The sequence below is a fragment of the Cervus elaphus genome, chromosome 33 (assembly GCF_910594005.1).
Source record: "Cervus elaphus chromosome 33, mCerEla1.1, whole genome shotgun sequence".
Lineage (NCBI taxonomy): Eukaryota > Metazoa > Chordata > Mammalia > Artiodactyla > Cervidae > Cervus > Cervus elaphus.
This window is the reverse complement of record NC_057847.1, coordinates 21,454,327-21,475,173: the sequence shown is the minus strand read 5'-3', so window position 1 is coordinate 21,475,173 and position 20,847 is coordinate 21,454,327. Positions and strand designations below refer to the sequence as shown.

General features: G+C 39.8%; 1 protein-coding gene across 7 annotated transcripts in view; it reads right to left on the bottom strand.

The window, feature by feature from the left end:
- The window catches only part of CCDC141 (coiled-coil domain containing 141), a 224,136-nt gene that overhangs the window by 126,249 nt on the left and 77,040 nt on the right, over positions 1-20,847 (bottom strand). The gene's annotated exons all lie outside the window — the stretch shown is intronic.

Genomic DNA, 20,847 nt, shown 5'->3' with positions numbered 1-20,847 from the left:
GGAAGACAGAGTGAAAAGGAAGGGACATCAACAAAGATGCACAGAAAGAGCAATCAGGGATGTTCAGTAAAAACCAAGGGGTGCCTTGGAAGTTAAATAGAGATGCCAGGAAAACTCAGTCAAATGGTGCAGACCTGCATTGCCCTAAACAAGTAGCTACTAACCACACATGGCTTTTGAGTACTTGGAATGTGACAAACTCAAATTGGGATATGCTCTAAGTATAAAATGCACAAATGATTTCATACACTTAGTATAAAAAATAATGAAAATATATTGTTCAGAATGTTAATATTGATTCAATGCTGAAATACTATTTTAGATACATTGGATTAAACAAAATGTGTTCTTGCTTTTCACTTTTTTATGTGTGTGTGTGCATGCTCAGTCACTTCAGTCGTGTCCAACTCTTTGTGACCCCAAGGAATGTAGCCCGGCAGGCTCCTCTCTCCATGGGATTCTCCAGGCAAGAATACTGGTGTGGGGTGCCATGCCCTCCTCCAGGAGGTCTTGCTGACCCAGGGATCAAACCTATGTCTCCTGTGTTTCCTGCATTGCGGGTGGATGCCTTATCATTGTGTCACCTGAGAAGCCCATTTTTACGTGACTTTTTACTTTTTTCCACTTTTCAATGTGGCTAAGAGAATTAAAAATCACATTTATGGCTTATATTGTATTTCTTATTGGATAGTTCTATAATTTAAGGATATTCAGAATATCCTTAATCTGTTAAATGTAGATCTAAGGACGAAGTATTAAGGACAATTTAAAATAGCAGAATCAAGAGAACAGTGGGATGAGATACTGGTTGGTAAACATGAATGGGTCACTGAGTAGGGGTGAGACAGTAAAACTAATGACTCTCTTGAAGAAGTTTATTGGCTAAGGAAAGGGGGCTCAGACAACAGCTTTGAGGAAACCAGAGGTAGCATAACAGACGGGTTCTTCCCAACTTTTTTTTATTTGATTAGATGAGATGTAAGCATTTCAGTCTGGGGAACTGAAGATGCGTTAAGGAGAACTGAGGCAGGAATGTACCAGAAAGAGTGGGGAGTTTGGAAGAGAACACTACTGAACTTATCAGCTTTGGGCAAGGAAAGGCTAGTTTTGGCAATACTGAATAACCCAGTCTCACCTTGACCCCTGCTGGGAGATAAGACTGAGGAAAGAGAGTGAACAGGGCCTTCCCAGATCAGAGTCAGGTACTACTCCAGGCAGGTCTCAGATTATCTCCACAATCTTTACACCTCCTACAAAGGAGACAGCTGCTTTCTCAATAGATATGGAAACTGAGACCCAGTCAGGGTAAGAAATTCATTCAAGGTCACACAGGCAACAAGAGGAGATTCCCACAGGGTGAGGCAGAGAGGCTGTGGTCACAGTGTTCTTCCCTTCACCACGTCTGTCTGGAGAACCGAAGAACTCCAGGGAAGAGGAATGGTTCTTATTAGGCTATGTTTATGAGTGTTCTTAAGAGAAAACCAAAATGCAACACTGCAGTCACAGAGTTTAATTCTAACGTGGAAGTAAGTCCTGTGAATAATCACGGGGGCTCAGTGGAAATGCTGTGTAAGAGAGGAGAACGGACATGAGGGCCAGGCCTGCCAGAAACACTGCCTCAGAGGTAGAGGCCAATGAGGATAATTGAGAATTCCAGTTCCCAACAGCACGCTCCAAAGTCAGGACTGAAACACTGGGAACAAAAGCAATAGAAAAATGCTCTGTCAAGGACAAACAACTCAGGTGGCAAGAAAGTGAACTTTTGCCACACTCAAAGCTAGGCATCACGTGACCATAAACTTTCCCGGTCTCTTTTTCTGCAGTTGGTTCTACAATCCGAAGTCAGATCTTATTTTTTTGATCTTTGTTTAAAACTATGCTGGAGGAGCCAAGCTAGCAATAAGCAATTCAAACATCTTAACAGAAATGCTTAAGGGAAGATGAAAATATCTCCAAAGTCCTTTCATTTTCTTTTCCACTTGCAGAACAGTTTTTGTCAAATAACAAGTTACTATTAGAAACAAAAAAACTGATAAAGGAGGGAAAAGGCATCAGTTATGTATCTTCTTCAACTCAAGATGTTCTGATAGTCTTTCAATTATCAAAAAAAAGTGGTTTCAATTATGGTTGATGGCCACAGGTGACAGTTCTAATGTCTGGTTTGATTCTGAAGACATGTTAGTATTATAACAACCATTTTAGCTCCCATAGGTTTTGTTCTTTTCCTTTTTTATAGTAGGGAAACCAGTTGCTATTATTTTGTATTAGGCAATCTCATCAAAAGTGCTCTGTATTTAGCTAGGCAATAACCAGACTTCAAATATCCATTAGCTCCACTAGGAGATAATACATATTAGTGGGGGCTTCCCTTGTGGCTCAAATGGTAAAGAATCCACCTGCAATGCGAGAGACCTGGATTCCATCGCTGGGTCAGGAAGACACCCTGAAGAAGGAAATGGCATGAAATTTTTGTCTCTGATGTTTGTACTTGAGGCTCAGAAGCAGGGAAAGAATGAATTTCCTGCCCAAAAAGTGGCTTGAGATGTATTCTGGGACTGATCTAATTATTCATTTATTATTGGGACTTCATTTCAAGATTCTAGGAGGACAAAGCTCACAATCTTCTTATGTGGAACTTGGAAGCCCTCCATGAATTACTGAAGTCAACTGGAAAGCATTACTATCTCCTCAGTTCAGTTCAGTTCAGTTCAGTCGCTCAGACGTGTCTGACTCTTTGCAACCCCATGAATCGCAGCACGCCAGGCCTCCCTGTCCATCACCAACTCCCGGAGTTTACTCAAACCCATATCCATCGAATTGGTGATGCCATCCAGTCATCTCATCCTCTGTCGCCCCCTTCTCCTCCTGCCCCCAATCCCTCCCAGCATCAGGCTCTTTTCCAATGAGTCAACTCTTCGCATGAGGTGGCCAAAGTACTGGAGTTTCAGCTTCAGCATCAGTCCTTCCAATGAACACCCAGGATTGATCTCCTTCAGGATGGACTGGTTGGATCTCAATGCAGTCGAAGGGACTCTCAAGAGTCTTCTCCAACACCACAGTTCAAAAGCATCAATTTTTCGGTGCTCAGCTTTCTTCACCGTCCAACTCTCACATCCATACATGACCACTGGAAAAACCATAGACTTCACTAGATGGACCTTTGTTGGCAAAGTAATGTCTCTGCTTTTTATTTTATTTTTATTTATTTATTTTTTTTTGACTGAACAACAGCTTTATTCTTTTTTTTTTTAAAATTTATTTATTTATTTATTTTTTCAGTGGGTTTTGTCATACATTGACATGAATCAGCAATAGATTTACACGTATTCCCCATCCCGATCCCCCCTCCCACCTCCCTCTCCACCCGATTCCTCTGGGTCTTCCCATGTCTCTGCTTTTTAATATGCTATCTAGGTTGGTCATAACTTTCCTTCCAAGGAGTAAGCGTCTTTTAATTTCATGGCTGCAATCAGCATCTGCAGTGATTTTGGAGCCTCCCAAAATAAAGTCTGACACTGTTTCCACTGTTGCCCCATCTATTTGCCATGAAGTGATAGGACGAGATGCCATGACCTTAGTTTTCTGAATGTTGAGTTTTAAGCCAACTTTTTCACTCTCCTCTTTCACTTTCATCAAGAGGCTTTTTAGTTCCTCTTCACTCTCTGCCATAAGGGTGGTGTCATCTACATATCTGAGGTTATTGATATTTCTCCCAGAAATCTTGATTCCAGCTTGTGCTTCTTCCAGCCTAGTGTTTCTCAAGATGTACTCTGCATATAAGTTAAATAAGCAGGGTGACAATATACAGCCTTGATGTACTCCTTTTCCTATTTGGAACCAGTCTGTTGTTCCATGTCCAGTTCTAACTTTTGCTTCCTGACCTGCATACAGGTTTCTCAAGAGGCAGGTCAGGTGGTCTGGTATTTCCATCTCTTTCAGAATTTTCTACAGTTTGTTGTGATCCACACAGTCATAGGCTTTGGCATAGTCAATAAAGCAGAAGTAGATGTTTTTCTGGAACTCTCTTGCTTTTGTGATGATCCAGCAGATGTTGGCAATTTGATCTCTGGTTCCTCTGCCTTTTCTAAAACCAGCTTGAACATCTGGAAGTTCATGGTTCACATATTGCTGAAGCCTGGCTTGGAGAATTTTAAGCATTACTTTGCTAGCATGTGAGATGAGTGCAATTGTGCAGTAGTTTGAGCATTCTTTGGCATTGCCTTTCTTTGGGATTGGAATGAAAACTGACCTTTTCCAGTCCTGTGGCCACTGCCGAGTTTCCCAAATTTGCTGACATGTTGAGTACAGCACTTTCACAGCATCATCTTTTAGGATTTGAAATAGCTCAACTGGAACTCCATCACCTCCACTAGCTTTGTTCGTAGTGATGCTTTCTAAGGCACACTTGACTTCACATTCCAGGATGTCTGACTCTAGGTTAGGATCACACCATCGTGATTATCTGGGCCATGAAGGCCTTTTTTGTACTGTAGTTCTGTGTATTCTTGCCACCTCTTAATAATCTGCTTCTGTTAGGTCCATACCGTTTCTGTCCTTTATCAAACCCATCTTTGCATGAAATGTTCGCTTGGTATCTCTAATTTTCTTGAAGTGATCTCTAGTCTTTCCCATTCTGTTATTTTCCTCTATTTCTTTGCAGTGATCGCTAAGGAAGGCTTTCTTATCTCTCCTGGCTATTCTTTGGAACTCTGCATTCAAATGGGAATATCTTTCCTTTTCTCCTTTGCTTTTCACAGCTATTTGTAAGGCCTCCTCAGACAATCATTTTGCCTTTTTGCATTTCTTTTCCCTGGGGATGGTCTTTATCCCTGCCTCCTGTACAATGTCATGAACCTCTGTCTGTAGTTCATCAGGCACTCTGTCTATCAGATCTAGTCCCTTAAATCTATTTCTCACACTGTATAATCGTAAGGGATTTGATTTAGGTCATACCTTAATGGTCTAGTGGTTTTCCCTACTTTCTTCAGTTTAAGTCTGAACTTGGCAATAAGGAGTTCATGATCTGAGCCACAGTCAGCTCCCAGTCTTGTTTTTGCTGACTGTATAGAGCTTCTGCGCGGTGGCCAAGAGGAGCAACCCAACCTCCAAGGAGCGGCAGCTTCATGGGCGCAGGAGGGCCAAGAGGAGCTACTCCACATTCAAGGTCAGGAGGGGCGGCCGTGAGAAGATCCCCCTTGTCCAAGGTAAGGAGCAGCGTCTGTGCTTTGCTGGAGCAGCCGTGAAGAGATACCCCACGTCCAAGGTAAGAGAAACCCAAGTAAGTCGGTAGGTGTTGCAAGAGGGCATCAGAGGGCAGACACACTAAAATCATAATCACAGAAAACTAGTCAATCTGATCACAGGACCACAGCCTTGTCTAACTCAATGAAACTAAGCCATGCCGTGTGGGGCCACCCAAGATGGTCGGGTCATGGTGGAGAGGTCTGACAGAATGTGGTTCCCTGGAGAAGGGAATGGCAAACCACTTCATATTCTTGCCTTGAGAACCCCATGAACAGTGTGAAAAGGCAAAGTGATAGGATACTGAAAGAGGAACTCCCCAGGTCGGTAGATGCCCAATATGCTACTGGAGATCAGTGGAGAAATAACTCCAGAGAGAATGAAGGGATGGCGCCAAAGCAAAAACAGTACCCAGTTGTGGATGTGACTGGTGATAAAAGCAAGGTCTGATGCTGTAAAGAGCAATATTGCATAGGAACCTGAAATGTTAGGTCCATGAATCAAGGCAAATTGGAAGTGGTCAAACAGGAGATGGCAAGATGAATGTCGACATTCTAGGAATCAGTGAACTAAAATGGATTGGAATGGGTGAATTTAACTCAGATGACCATTATATCTACTACTGTGGGCAAGAATCCCTTAGAAGAAATGGAGTAGCCATCATGGTCAACAAAAGAGTCCGAAAAGCAGTACTTGGATGCAATCTCAAAAATGACAGAATGATCTCTGTTCGTTTCCAAGGCAAACCATTCAATATCACGGTAATCCAAGCCTGTGTCTCAAACAGTAACGCTGAAGAAGCTGAAGTTGAACGGTTCTATAAAGACCTACAAGACCTTTTAGAACTGACATCCAAAAAAGATGAACTTTTCATTATAGGAGACTGGAATGCAAAAGTAGGAAGTCAAAAAACACCTGGAGTAACAGGCAAATTTGGCCTTGGAGTACGGAATGAAGCAGGGCAAAGGCTAATAGAGTCTTACCAAGAGAATGCACTGGTCATAGCAAACACCCTCTTACAACAACACAAGAGAAGACTCTACACATGGACATTACCAGATGGTCAACACCGACATCAGATTGATTATATTCTTTGCAGTATCTCCTCAACAAATTATCAAATCCCAGTATTCTCTATGATGGGCAATAGGAAAGCTAAAATATGTTGTTTGTCTTGAGGCAAAATTTCTGTTACTTCAACAGCTTCTCAGATAATCTATCTCCCTGTCTGGAACCATAATTTTATGTATTTAATTATTCTGATTTGTGCTAACATATCTGTCTTCTGATTATTTTGACTTATGTTAATGTATAATTTCCCTTGTCATATCAATATTTCAAGAAAAATGACATTAAGGACTTCTTTTCCCAAGATTGCCCTCAACTCTTTTTTGTGTTTAGGCAGTTTCTTAACCTCCCTACTTAAACAGTGGAAACTACTTAGTCCAACAAATAAAATCAATACAATGGTAGTTTCTGGACTAAATTCGATTTCTAGCATTAACTCTGAGCCATTAAGAAGAATCCTACCAGCAGCGGAAGGAAATCTTTTTTTCAAGAAAGGAAACAGAGACCCAGCCCAATGTCCGAGTAATGTACATCTCTGCCTAAGATATCTAGGGTGTGATTTTCCCAGTACAATTTAGTTTCCACCCTAAATGATCTGGAGCCATTTGCTGTATATGTGCACATGAGAAAGAGAAAGAGAGAGAAAGAGAGAGAGAAGGGAGAAAAACACAGGTCTGTTTGGGAGTGAGACCAAAGTTTGACATTTTCATATTATCATCCCAGATCCTAGGTCATGCAGCTGATGGAGTTCACACTGAAGTTCTGGCCAAAACACTGGCCTGTCGGGAAAAAATGAGAGTCAGAAACTATCATACAAACAGATAAACAACTATTACATTTTAAAGTGTGTTTTATCCTTTTAAAGTGTGCCGCTTGGTTTGTTTGCTTATGAGTCACCCTATAAAAAGCATTAATAGTAATTGGGCTTCTTTGTTTATCTCTGGGAACCATGTAAATGAGGATGGAGGAGAGACTGAGTTCTACTCCCTGCCCAGTGTGGGGTGGCAGTGGTGTTAAGAAAAGGAAAGCCGTAGTTTCCAGCACCAGAGGCAGGGGGAAAATGAGCTCAGGGCGGTGGAAAGAAACAGGCACACAGCTCAAGGAGCGGCCGCCAACTTGGTTATACGATCTAAAGATGCATGCAGTGGGGGCAATGCAGAGCTTTTTCTAGGTAGCATACACAGGAAACAGCTATATCAGCAGTCTTATCACGGGTGAGAATGTAATTTAGTCAGTGCATGTCACCCAGCCCTCTTACCAACCTTAAGTAATGGGGCCTAATTAAAACGCTGTGAAGCCATCAGTCCAACTGAATGGAATATTGAAGAGAAAAACTAAGTTTAATGAAAATGTAATCAATTACAACAGGTATAAATGAGCTAAAGAAATCGTTAAAGAGTGGAGAAAGGAGAGGAAAATTGATTTTTAACCTAATTTTACAAAGTTGAGCTTTTGAATAAAATAGTCTGGATACTAAGCCATGAAATGGCATTTACTCCCCCTCCATATAATTTTAGAAAGCTAAGATTATTGAATGATTTAGAAAACTGGTATGGGATCTGACTAATTTGTAGGATTTTTATGTGCTGGTGATTATCCAGTAAAGCTCAGAAAGTAATCATCAAAAGATGTAGTGAAATGGTGAACATGCAGACATTTATTGAGACCTGACATATGTCAAGCTGTGCTCTAAGAATTTTTACATATATAATCTTGTTTATTTTTATAAAAAATTTATGAATAGATATTGTTATTATTCCCAATTTATAGAAAAGGAAACTGAGGCACAGAGACTGAGTAACTTGCCCAAAGTCATATCATAAGTAAATGTGAAGTTTGGGATTGCTATCCACACCATCTGTACCAGAGTCCCTCTGTTAGTACATTTGACATGCAATGTCATTGAAAGTAATGGTGGGAACATGCATTCTAATTAGGAAGGGGTTCTATTGCTTTAAAAATCACATGTTTTTCCTACAAACACTAAGATATTTTGCATAACTTAGAGTGAACTCTAGAAATAGTGTATGTGCTAAAAATGAAATTCTGGGATAAATTTTAATCTATGAGTGTTTGGAAAGTCACGGATATCTGTTACTGGACCAAACTATCAGATACCAGTATCCATTAATAAATTAATTCAACCCTTATTTTGGTCTTATGTCACCCAATGACAAGAAGCTATGTTCACAGTGGGGAAGTGGATAAACTAGGAGTTCGGGATTAATGTATACACACTGCTATATATGAAATAGGTAAACAAGGCCCTACTTGCTTAGCACAGGAGAATACATTTAATATCTTTTAACAATCTATAATGGAAAGGGCTTCCTAGGTGGCACAGTGGTGAAGAATCTGACTGCCAATGCAGGAGATGCAAGAGATGCAGATTTAATCCCTGGACTGGGAAGATCCCGTGGAGTAGGAAATGGCAACCCATTCCAGTATTCTTGCCTGGAAAATTCCATGGACAGGGAAGTCTGGAGGTCTACAGTCCATGGGGGTCAGTCACAAAGAGTTGGACACAACTGAATGACTGAGCATACACACATAATGGAAAATAATTTGAAAAAGAATGTATATAGATATACACACACATACATAGACACATATATATATATAAAACTGAATCACTTGCTGTACACTTGAGACTAACACAACACTGTAAATTAACTATACTTCAATTATAAAAATTAAGCTAAATTCAAAGATCTTTTAAAACCCTCACTGTGTTGTAGTCACTAAGCTAGGCACTTTTTTGTTGCTTCATATTAATTTAAGCTGGTCAACCATTCAAGCTCTAAATCCTGGTTAGAAGGTAGTATCATTTAAAGGTGAATATACATGTATGTGCACACATCTGTTGGAGAAGGAAGTGGCAACCCACTCCAGTACTCTTGCCTGGAGAATCCCAGGGACGGAGGAGCCTGCTAGGCTGCTGTCCATAGGGTTGTACAGAGTCGGACACGACTGAGGCGACTTAGCATGCATGCATGCATTGGAGAAGGAAATGGCAGCCCACTCCAGTGTTCTTGCCTGGAGAATCCCAGGGACGGGGGAGCCTGGTGGGCTGCCGTCTATGGGGTTGCACAGAGTCGGATTCGACTAAAGCGACTTAGCGGCAGCGGCACACACATCTGTGGACACACAAGCAGGGTTTTAAAGTTGCCCAGCAGGTACAAGACTTGTGCCCTGATGCTGTGCTTACATGGTCATTGCAGATATCATTTTAATTGCCTATTGACAAAGAATATGATTATGATATACATGGTACTCAAATTTAAAAAACTTCCAAATATGAATTCTATTACCCACTTTTCTTCCCACAAAGATGGGTATCTTGTAAGCTATATGTGATCTGGGTAGTAAAAAGATTATCTGCCCTTATGTCTTATTTAATTCTCCTAGATGTCCTTGATATTGTCTTGTACAAAAAGACCGTGAATAACTTAGTTTTAATTTATTTGTTTGTCTCACTTATTCCTGATTGGAGCAATTGAGAAAAATTACATTCATAAATCTTATTGCCAAGATAATTAATCATGCACGAAATACTCCAAGCTGCTTCTGATTCTCATTAATGAAGCAGATTATCTGCAAAATAAGATGCTGCTGGAGTTGGAAAAAAAGGTCAGCTACTCATCTTTAAATGTAAAACAAGTACACATTTTTACATCTGAAAAACAAAGAGAGGACATGCTATGATTATGCTTTTCAGGCTACCACATCCCAATTAAGATAGAAAAGTATGTGGTCTTCATCTGCTTTTTTTTCTGAAACTGATGTAAATTTTAAGTTGCCATCATTGTGGTCACCTAATTTCTTTTCCAAAGGAAATTAGCTGAACTATTACGGTTCAAAAGCATTAGGTTATAAGCACTTAGAAACAGAGGAGTATTAAATGCATCTTTTAAATGGCTCTTATGAGAGAAGATGCATTAGCTATTCAGACATCCACACTGTTATTCATCAGTAATCTTTGCTCTAATTCTCCATTTAATGTTCCTTCTTCTTACATGGTTAAAATGATTGACAAAGATATTTTATTAATGGAAGGTTTCACAGCTCCTGTGTTCCCTAAAAAAAAAGTACAGAACTGACAAAATTATCTTTACCCTACAATAAAGCATGTGTCTCTGTGGTTCCACAGTGTTCCAGGCTTTATGGGGTAGTTCATCTGGGAACATGACAATCACAGAACTCAAATTACTAGCAGGAACATGACAATCATAGAATTCAAATTACTAACAGAATCACATTCAGTTTGGTGTCACCGCTGCTAATCTTCCTCAGTATATCTTCAACAAAACTTTAACATAGAACATTCAGGAAAAACTTGAAAACTTAGGTAAGATAATTATGCTTCTATCTACCTGGATTTAAAAATCTTTCCTTGTTCACATAATTATCAACATAGTAAATCTTACTTATTATTTATAATAGTGAAAAGCTGAAGAGACTCTACTTCCACATCAGTAAGATTATTTAAATTGTGCTACATTCAGAGAGTGAATGAACTACAACATGAGGATTATCTATGGTATTTTTGACACAAGACTATGTCTATGACATGTTTAATTTGAGTATTAGGCAGTAAGACAACAAGATAACATGCATAGGTTATTAGTTTTTGCATGCTTGCTTTGCTATTTCTTTAATAAATGTACGCGTGCCTGCGACTATTCTCAGGCTTATAAAAGTCTAAAACACAGCAGAAGTCAAACGCTAATTTGAAATTATTTGTATGGGTAGTAATTTATAGTTTTAACTCATTAATAGATAAACATTAAATCATAAGCAGAAAAAATACAATTCTATCTTTGTTTTGAATTGCTAATTAGGTTTCCATTAAACAAGTATGGCTAAGAATATAAAAGTGACTTATTTGATGATACCTTGTGAAAGGAAAATAAATAATGAATTTAGCCTTTAATAAAAGACTAATCTTTCTGATAATAAAGCAAATAAAATAAAGTTTATTTTCCAATAAACTGTGGAAAATTCTGGAAGAGATGGGAATACCAGACCACCTGACCTGCCTCTTGAGAAACCTGTATGCAGGTCAGGAAGCAAAAGTTAGAACTGGACTTGGAACAACAGACTGGTTCCAAATAGGAAAAGGAGTACGTCAAGGCTGTATATTGTCACCCTGCTTATTTAACTTATATGCAGAGTACATCATGAAAAACACTAGGCTGGAAGAAGCACAAGCTGGAATCAAGATTTCTGGGAGAAATATCAATAACCTCAGATATGCAGATGATACCACCCTTATGGCAGAAAGTGAAGAGGAACTAAAAAGCCTCTTGATGAAAGTGAAAGAGGAGAGTGAAAAGGTTGGCTTAAAGCTTAACATTCAGAAAACTAAGATCATGGCATCTGGTCCCATCACTTCATGGCAAATAGATGGGGAGACAGTGGAAACAGTGTCAGACTTTATTTTGGGGGCTCCAAAATCACTGCAGATGATGACTGCAGCCATGAAATCAAAAGACGCTTACTCCTTGAAAGGAAAGTTATGACCAACCTAGATAGCATATTAAAAAGCAGAGACATTACTTTGCCAACAAAGGTCCGTCTAGTCAAGGCTATGGTTTTTCCAGTGGTCATGTATGGATGTGAGAGTTGGATTGTGAAGAAAGCTGAGTGCCAAAAAATTGATGCTTTTGAACTGTGGTGTTGGAGAAGACTCTTTAGGGTCCCTTGGACTGCAAGGAGATCCAACCAGTCCAGTCCTGGGTGTTCATTGGAAGGATTGATGCTGAAGCTGAAACTACAGTACTTTGGCCACCTCATGCAAAGAGTTGACTCATTGGAAAAGAGCCTGATGCTGGGAGTGATTGGGGGCAGGAGGAGAAGGGGGCAACAGAGGATGAGATGGCTGGATCACATCACCGACTCGATGCGCATGAGTTTGAGTAAACTCCAGGAGTTTGTGATGGACAGGGAGGCCTGGTGTGCTGCGATTCATGGGGTCACAAAGAGTCAGACATGACTGAGCGACTGAACTGAACTGAACTGAGTCTTTCTAAGAGCAAAGATGAGTAGGATTGGGGGAGTATGTAATGCACTGTTCTTTTCAGACATGGTGATAAAAAAAGCTAATACTAATATTGCATTTTCCATATACCAGGTACTGTTCTAAGCACTTGACATACAATAACTTGTTTGATGATTCTAATAACACTGTGGTGTAGGTACTATTACCTCACATTTTACAGAAGGCTCATTTGATGGGTTGAAATGAGAAAAGACACTTGATGGGTTTCCCTGATGAGAAAACTCAGGGAGGTTAAATAATTATACAGGTACTCAACTGGTAAACGGCTGAGTCAGGATTCAAATGCAGTCAACAAGCTCCAATACTTTGGCCACCTGATGCAAAGAACTGACTCACTGGAAAAGACCCTGATGCTAGGAAAGATTGAAGGTGGGAGGAGAAGGAGACGGCAAAGGATGAGATGGGTTGCATGGCATCACCAACTTTATGGACATGAGTTTTAGTAAGCTCCGGGAGTTGGTGATGGGCAGGGAAGCCTGGCATGCTGCAGTCCATGGGGTCACAAAGAGTCGGACATGACTGAGTGACTGAACTGAACTGAACAAGCTGGCCCCAGGATCTGTGATCATAAAAGCACAGAGAAGCAACAGTGACCATTATTAAATACTTGAGCTGCTGCTACTGGTATTTATGAAAGAAAACATAACATGGGCTGTTTTAAGACAAAGAGTCTTAAATTTTATATGTAAGGAAAGGATTAATTTATTTATTGATAAACTTTAAAGATTTACTTTTTGGTCTCATGATCTTTTTGTTTCTTTTGGACGCACACAACACATGGGGTCTTAGCTCCCTGACCATGGATCAAACCCATAATCCCTGTAGTAGAAGCACAGAGTTTTAACCACTGGACTGCCAGGAAAGTCCCTCATGACATTTTTTTAAAAATTCTTATTGAAATATAGTTGATTTACAATGCTGTGTAAGTTTCAGATATACAGCAATATATACATATACACACAGAGACATATTCAGTTATAAATATATATATATGCGTACACATTAGATATTTTTCCTTTACAGATTATTACAATACAGTGAATACAGTTCCTTGTGCTATACAGGAGGTCCTTACTGGTTATCTCTTTTACATATAGTAGTGTGTATATTTTAATCCCAAACCCCTAATTTATCCCTCCCCTACTCTCCCCTTTGGTAACCATAAGTTTGCTATCTGTATGTCTATTTGTGTTTTGTAGACAGGTTCATTAATATCATTTTTTAAGATTCTAAATATAGTGATATCATATGATATTTATCCTTCTCTGTCTGACTTACCTCAGACATGTATAATAATCTTTAGGTCCATCCACAGTGCTGCAAATGACATGATTTCATTCTTTCTACGGCTGAGTAATATTCTACTGTTTATACATACCACATCTTTATCCATTCATTTTTTGATGGACATTTAGGTTGCTTCCATGTCTTGGCTATTGTAAATAGTGCTGCTATGAACATTATGAACAAAACCATCCCAAAGAAAAAGAACTGCATTAAGGCAAAGTGGTTGTCTGAGGAGGCTTTACACACAGCTGAGGAAAGAAGAGAAGCAAAAAGCAAGGGAGAAAGGGAAGATATACAAACTGAAGGTAGAGTTCCAGAGAATAGCAAGGAGAGATAAAAAGGTCTTCTTAAATAAAGAATGCAAAGAAATAGAGGAAAAAAATAGAATGGGAAACACTAGAGATCTTCAAGAAAATTGGAGAATCAAGGGAACATTTCATGGAAGGATGGGCAGGATAAAGGACAGAAACAGTAAGGATCTAACAGAAGCAGAAGAGATTAAAAAGAGGTGGCAAGAATACACAGAAGAACTATACAAAACAAGGTCAATGACCCAGATAGCCACAACGGTGTGGTCATTCACCTACAGCCTGACATCCTGGAGTCAGAAGTCAAGTGGGCCTTAGGAAGCATTACTACAAACAAGGCTAGTAGAGATAATGGAATTCCAGCTAAGCTATTTCAAACTCTAAAAGATCATGAATTTAAAGTGCTGCACTCAATATGTCAGTGAATTTGGAAAATTCAGCAGAGGTCACAGGACTGGAAAAGGTCAGTTTTCATTCCATTTCCTAAGAAGGGAAGAGCCAAAGAATGTACAAACTACCGCACAACTGTGCTCATTTCACATGCTAGTAAGGTTATGCTCAAAATCCTTCAAGCCAGGCTTCAGCAGTACGTGAATGAGAACTTCCAGATGTACAAGTGGGGTTTAGAAAAGGCAGAGGAACCAGAGATCAAATTGCCAACATTCTTTGGATCATAGGAAAAGCAAGGGAATTTCAGAAAAACATCTACTCTGCTTCATTGGCTACGCTAAAGCCTTTGACTGTGTGGATCACAACAAACTGTGGAATATTCTTGAAGAGATGGGAATATCAGACTACCTTACCTGTCTCCTGAGAAACCTGTATGCAGGTCAAGAAGCAACAGTTAGAACCAAACATGGAACAATGGACTGGTTCAAAATTGGGAAAGGAGTACAACAAGTCTGTAAAATGTCACCCTGCTTAGTTAACTTACACGCAGAGTACATCATGTGAAAATGCAGCCAGGATGAATCACCAGTAGGAATCAAGATTGCCAGGGGAAATATCAACAACCTCAGATAGGCAGATGATAACACTCTAATGGCAGAAAGTGAAGAGGACCTAAAGAGCCTCTTGATGAGGTGAAAGAGGAGAGTGAAAAAACTGGATTGAAACTCTACATGAAAAAAACTAAGATCATAGCATCCAGTCCTATTGTTTCATGGCAAATAGATGGGGAAACAGTGGAAGCAGTAACAGATGTTATTTTCTTGGATTCTAAAATCATGGCAAATGGTGACTTCAGCCACAAAATTAAAAGATGCTTGCTCCTTTGAAGTAAAGCTATGACAAACCTAGACAGCATATTGAAAAGCAGAGACATCATTTTGCCCACAAAGGTCCATATAGTCAAATCTATGATTTTTCCAGTGGTCTTGTACGGATGTGAGAGCTGGACCATAAAGAAGGATGAGCACTGAAGAATGGATGCCTTTAAATTGTGGTGCTGGAGAAGATTCTTAAGAGTGCCTTGGACATCAAGGAAATCAAACCAATTCGTTTGAAAGGAAAATCAACCCTGAATATTCATTGGAAGTACTGATGCTGAAGTTGAAGCTCCAATATTTTGGTCACCTGATGCAAAGAACTGACTCTTTGGGAAAGACTCTGATGCTGGGAAAGACTGAAGGCAAAAGGAGAAGGGGGCAGCAGAGGATGAGATGGTTAGATAGCTTCAAGGACTCAGTAGACATGAATCTGGGCAAGCTCCAGGAGATGGTGAAGGACAGGGAAACCTGGCATATGGCAGTCCATAGGGTCACAAAGACTTATTGGCAGAACAACATCACGAACACTGGGGTGCATATATCTTTTCAAATCATAGACTGTTCCAGATACACTCCCAGAAGTGGGATTGCTAGATCACATGATAACTCTGCTTTTAGTTTTTTAAGGACCCTCCATATTGTTCCCCATGGTGGTTGAACCAATTTACACTCCCACCAACAGTGTAGGAGGGTTCCCTTTTCTCCATATCCTCTCCTCTCCAGTATTTACTATTTATAGACTCTTTGGTGACAATCACTGTGATTTGTTTGAGGTGATACCTCACTGTTGTTTTGATCTGCATTTTTCTAATAATTAGCAATGCTGAGCAAGAACGTTTTCATGTGCCTGTTGGCCAGATTTATGTCTTCTTTGGAGAAATATCTATTTAGATCTTCAGCCCATTTTCCGATTGGGTTGTTTTCTTGTTTTGATTTTGTTTTTGTTTTTTTTGATACTGAGCTGTATGAGTTGTCTGTATATTTTGGAAATAGACCAGGTTTACTGAAAATAAAATTTATCCTTAAGATAATTACTAAATTGATTTTGGTTCTAGACTATTAAGAGTCAAGTCTAAATGAAAGCCTGGTTCTTGTAACCACAGCTGTGAATTCTTAAAGCCTTACTATACCTATGGTTTCATTTTTTTCTGACTTTATTTTTCTGGGCTCCCAAATCACTGCAGATGGTGACTGCAGTCATGAAATTAAAAGATGCTTACTCCTTGGAAGGAAAGTTATGACCAACCTAGACAGCATATTAAAAAGGAGAGACATTACTTGGCCAACAAAGGTCCGTCTAGTCAAAGCTATGGTTTTTCCAGTAGTCATGTATGGATGTGAGAGTTGGACTATAAAGAAAGCTGAGCACCGAAGAATTGATGCTTTTGAGCTGTGGTGTTGGAGAAGACTCTTGAGAGTCCCTTGGACTGCAAGGAAGATCCAACCCATCCATCCTGAAGGAGATCAGTCCTGGGTGTTCATTAGAAGGACTGATGCTGAAGCTGAAACTCCAATAGTTTGGCCACCTGATGCAAAAAGCTGACTCATTGGAAAAGACCCTGACACTTGGAGGGATTGGGGGCAGGAGGAGAAGGGGACGACAGAGGATGAGATGGTTGGATGGCATCACAGACTCAATGGACATGAGTTTGGGTGAACTCCGGGAGTTGGTGATGGATAGGAAGGCCTGGCATGCTGCGGTTCAAGGGGTCACAAAGAGTCAGACACGACTGAGCAACTGAACTGATACCTATGGAAGCCTCTAAAAACTAAACAGTTTTAAGAGACTTAGACACATATAACAACAGCAATGCTAAACCCAGGGGAATGAATAGGAATGAAATGAGAAAAAATTCATAAGTTGTAAGGTATATCTAAGAACAGCGATGATAAGAAAACTAGTATTTATTAAGCATCTTTTAAAATGGTAGGCATTGTGCTCCATGCTTTACACATGTTATTGATTTTAATCCTTAGAACAAGTCTGTGAATTGTTATTATTTCCAATTTAAAGATTAGACTTGTTAAAACAACAATGAGATACTGCTATGCTCCTATCACAGTGGCCAAAGTCCAAGACCCTTTAGCATCAAGTGCTGACAGGATGTGGAACAACAGCAACTCTCGTTGAAAGTGGTACAGCCACTTTGGAAGGCAGTTTGGCTATTTCTTATAAACATACTCTTAGCATATATCATCCAGCAACTGTGTTCCTTGTTATTTACCCAAATGAATTAAAAACTTATGTCCATACAAAAACCTGCACATGGAATACTAATTACAGCTTTATTCATAATGGTCAAAACTTAGAAGCGACCAAGTTGTCCTTCAGTAGGTGACTGACAATGGGATATTATTCAGTGCTAAAAAGAAATGAGTTGTCGTCATGAAAAAAATGGATAAATCTTAAATGCATATTAATATGCAAAAGGAGACAATCTGAAATGGTTACACATTACACAATTTCAGTAATATGACATTCTGGAAAAGGCAAAACTACGGAGACAGTAAAAAGATCCATTTTTGCCAAGGATTAGGCAGAGTGGAATGAATAGGTGGAACGCAGATGATTCTTAGGGCAGCAGAATATTTTGTGTACTAAATGGTTGATATATGTCATTACATACTCTTCCAAACCCATAGAATGTACTGCACCCAGAGTAAACCCTAGTGAATACTATGGACTTGGGGTGATAATAATGTGTCAGTGTAGGTTCATCAATTAAAACAAATGTACCACTGTGTTGGGGGATGTTGATAGTGGGAGAGGTGGTGCATGTGTGGGAACAGAGGATATCATGTACTTTCTGTTCAATTTTGCTATGAATCTAAAACTTCTCTAATAAATAAATTTTATTTTAAAAAGCACTCCCTCAAAAAGAACACACTTTCCCCCAAATATGAAGCAATGTAAGTTAGAGAACTCACCAAATCAAAAACCTTCTGTAATCTCTTACTTTAGTTATTATCAAGACATCTTTATGCTTTTTGGGGTTGGCATGGTATCTAGATTTCCCTTAAGCACATGACTAGATTAGATAGTTCATTTTGAATCTTCATGTGGTTATTTATTTTTTACTGCAGAGGATAAGTGGATGATTATTGTCATAGTCTCAAAGCAGAAAGGCAAAATTACTACCTTAAAAATAAATAAAACTTACAGTAGCTGCTTTTTCATTCTTGGGAAACTGTTCTGTGTTTTGAAAGCCTCTTTGCAGATAGACTGTCTCTGGATAAGAGAGGTTGTAGTTTAAAAGGGATAAACTACTCTACATGATAAAGTTAGAGGAGCTTTTAATGTATTCTTGGAAGCACTAGAGGTAGGGGTTAGGCATTATGAATTCAATAGAAAGAAAATAGGAAGTTTATTTTTAAGTGAACGGCATCTCTGGGAACATGGCTTCAGGTCAGGATTAGGGCAGAAAGAGAAGGACAAAGAGAAAGAGAGGGGTAGAGTGTTATGGAATGGGGAGGTCAAGGAACTCTGGAAACGGTTGTCTGATAAACAACTGTATGTTTTTTCTTGTCCTGAGCATTAATTCTCCTTTGCTGTGCCAGAAAGTGAAAGTGAAAGTGTCAATCGCTGAGTTGTGCCCAACTCTGTGCGACCCCGTGGACTGGAGCCCACCAGGCTTCTCCACCCTTGGGATTTTCCAGGCAAGAATATTGGAGTGGGTTACCATTTCCTTCTCCAGGGGATCTTCCTGACCCAGGGATTGAACCAGGGTCTCCTGCATTGTGGACAAACCCTTTACTGTCTGAGCCACCAGGAAATCCCTTGCTGTACCAGAATTCTCAGTTAAAGACTACTGCATTAAAAAAAAGAATTCTGGATAATGAGCATGTAAAGGTGTGGTGGGGGAAGAACTAAACTGGGGAAGGGCTGTGGCTTAGCAGGCAAAGCACAGCAGAAGCAGGACAGCAAACGGTAGCCAAGGAAAAAGGGATGAAAGTGGAGATGGGCTGAGACATGTATAGTGACTTAGAGGAGGAGGTGACAAAATGCAAGATGACTATGTGTCTGGCGGTGTCTGCATTTGGGTGTCTGTCCAATGACACCTCCTCAGAGAGGCCTTCTATGATTCCTTCTCTGATTAAAAGTAGATCAACAAAAGGCAAAATTCACTGCCCTAGTTAATCTTCTTTATAGCACTTGTCATTGTTCATTTGTTTATTATTGTACCCCTGGAAGGGGAAATGGCCACCCACTTCAGTATTCTAGAAGGCAAATCTCATGGACAGAGGGGCCTGGAGGGCTACAGTCCACGGGGTCACAAAGAGTCAGACATGACTTAGCAACTGAACAATAACAACAAAAAGCACTAGAACCATGGTTCTCATCTGGGGGTAATTTTGCCCCCCAGGGGACATTTAGCAATGTCTGGAGACCTTTTTGGTTGTTACAATTAGAGTATATTCTACTGGCATCTGATAGATAGAAGGCCAGGAATGTTGCTCACCACACTAGAGTGCCCAGGACAGCCTCCCAAAGGAATTACCTAGCACCAACTGTCAGTAGTGCTGAGGTTATTGACAGATAAGCATTAGAAAATGCTTAGGATTAGAAGGGAAATTCCTCAGGAAATGTATTGAAGGAAAATCACTAGAGGAAAAAGACTTTATCTTGTATGTTGTGTATCCCCAGTACTTATAGTAGGACCTGGTATACAGTAGGTGCGCCTGGCAGACTACAGTCCATGGGGTCGCAAAGAGTCAGACATGACTGAACGACTAAGCACAGCAGTACCGCAAACAGTGGGTACTCAGTAAGTATTACCTGAAAGGTTAGTTGTCATTTAAATCCTCATTTTTCCAGCTTGAAAGAACCAGCTCTCCTGGACTCATATTTGTTATGTCAATCTCTCCAGTTTAGACTGGAGCAATAATATAAAGTATGCATCTTTCTTATGCATCTAGACCAGGATACCTACTTCCACATCATTTCTCCCTAAAAATTCCTTCCACTTAATCTGTATGGGTTAAAGCATGGGACTGGGGCAGTTATAAACATAGCAATAAATATCCAACCTATTTGACCTGGGGTTTTGCAAAATGTTCTATCCACTCTTACTCTCAAGTGATTGGGACACAAGGAACGTACAGCAAACACAGTGACAAATGACCAGCGCTGGGCCGATAGTCTGGGTAATGAGCTCTGACAAGCCTGTGCTCATCAACCTCCCACTCCAAACCCCTCTAACCACTGAGCATCCAACCATAGGCCAAGGTTATATTTCTTCCTTGGTATCGGACTGCTCCTCTAAGAACATTATCTCTATTTTAGGCTGATAGACTTTCACTGGCATTAGCAACAATCTAGTACAATTCAGCACCATTGCACATCTCCAACATTCAAGAAAATCACAATGAACGTTTCCCAATTTCAAAAAAAAATGTATCTAAAAGTAGTGACCTGGATGGAAACAAGAAAGCAAATCCAACAATAGGACCTAGTCATTTTCAAAACTGCCAGTGGATATCCTCCCATTTAAAAAAATGAGGATTACAATGATTGCGGGGAACACATGTAAATCCATGGCTGATTCATGTCAATGTATGGCAAAAACCACTACAATATTGTAAAGTAATTAGCCTCCAACTAATAAAAATAAAT